This window comes from Myotis brandtii, unplaced genomic scaffold (assembly GCF_000412655.1).
Source record: "Myotis brandtii unplaced genomic scaffold, ASM41265v1 scaffold760, whole genome shotgun sequence".
NCBI lineage: Eukaryota > Metazoa > Chordata > Mammalia > Chiroptera > Vespertilionidae > Myotis > Myotis brandtii.
This window is the reverse complement of record NW_005371038.1, coordinates 88,249-90,040: the sequence shown is the minus strand read 5'-3', so window position 1 is coordinate 90,040 and position 1,792 is coordinate 88,249. Positions and strand designations below refer to the sequence as shown.

Genomic DNA, 1,792 nt, shown 5'->3' with positions numbered 1-1,792 from the left:
CCAGGAATCGCAGAGTCCCAAACATGAGGAACCCAAAGAGGCCCACATCAAGACACATCATAATTAAAATACCAAGGGTTAAAGACAAAGAGAATTTTAAAAGCAACTAGAGAAAAACAGTTAGTTACCTACAAGGGAGCACCCATACGACTGTCAGCTGATTTCCCAACAGAAACTTTTCAGGCCAAAAGGGAGTGGCAAGAAATATTCAAAGTGAGGAAAAGTAAGAACCTACAACCAAGATTACTCAACCCAGCAAAGCTATCATTTAGAATTGAAGGTCAGATAAAGAGCTCCACAGACAAGAAAAAGCTAAATGAGTTCATCACCACCAAACCAGTATTACATGAAATGCTAAAGAGTCTTTTTTAAGAAGAAGAAGCAATAAAAGATAAAAAATATGAACAATAGACTAGAACCTCCACACATCCTGCGGACTGCAGCTCTAACCCAGGAGGGAAGAATGACATGGCAGCGGCCAAGCTCTTGAACCTGTCCCTGGTGGTACACAAACCTGGGGACCTGCACCTGGAGAACTATATTTCGGAACCAGGCCCAAACAAGATCCTGCTTAAGATGCATTCTGTTGGAATCTGTGGCTCAGATGTCCACTACTGGCAGCACGGTCGAATTGGGGATTTTGTTGTGAAAAAACCAATGGTTCTGGGTCATGAAGTTTCAGGAACAGTCTTAAAAGTAGGATCATTGGTAAAGCACTTTCAACCAAGTGATTGCGTTGCCATCGAGCCTGGTGCTTCCTGAGAAACCGATGAATTCTGCAAGATTGGCCAATTTAACCTGTCACCGTCCATCTTCTTCTGTGCCACAGCCCCCAGTGATGGGAACCTCTGCCGGTTCTATAAGCACAATGCCAGCTTCTGCTCCCAGCTTCCTGACAATGTCCTCTTTCAGGAAGAGGCCCTGATTGAGCCACTGTCTGTGGTGATCCATGCCTGCCAGCGAGCTGGAGTCACCCTGGGGAACAAGGTCTTTCTGTGTGGTGCTGGACCAGTTGGACTGGTCAGTTTGTTAGTGGCCAAGGCAATGGGTGCAGCTCAAGTGGTGGTGACTAATCTGTCTGCCTCTCTGTAGTCTAAAACCAAGGAAGTTGGGGCTGACTTTGTCCTCCAGATCTCCAAGGAGAACCCTCAGGAAATCAACAGTAAAGGGGAAGCTCTCCTGGGGCACAAGCCAGAAGTCACCATTGAGTACACTGGGGTGGAGACCACCATCCAGGCTGGCATCTACGCCACTTGTGCTGGTGGGACGTGATGCTTGTGGGACTGGGTTCTGAGATGACCAGTGTGCCCGTAGTGCATGCAGCCCCCCAAGGGGTGGAGATCAAGTCGTGTTTCGATACTGCAACATGGCCAATGGCGATTTCAATGCTTGCGTCCAAGTCTGTGAATGTAAAGTCCTTAGTGACCCATAGGTTTCCTCTGGAGAAAGTGCTGGAGGCCTTAGAAACATCCAAAGAGGGACTGGGGTTGAAAGTCATCATCAAGTGCAACTCCAACAACAGGAATCCCTGATGTTAATTGGGCTCTGCCCTCATTCCCACCCTCTCAGCATCTCAGGGCTAAATGGCTAGGCAAGGGTGGGCTTTAAGGCAGAAGTTTCTTTTAAGTAGTAAGGGTGATTAAAATAATTCATTATAAGCAGAGAGCCTTACACAGAAGAGCTGGTATGCCTTAAAACACAAGTAGGGATAGTTTGAGGGAACCTGTAGTCACAATGACTGTTTCTGCTGAACAGAGTTCAGCAAGTGGAGCAGAGAGTGTGGCCAGCAGAT

General features: G+C 47.3%; 1 pseudogene; it reads left to right on the top strand.

Annotated features, from left to right (window-relative positions):
• The first annotated feature begins 468 nt into the window (after positions 1–468).
• On the top strand, positions 469–1,532 carry LOC102264007 (annotated as a pseudogene).
• The last annotated feature ends 260 nt before the right edge of the window (positions 1,533–1,792 follow it).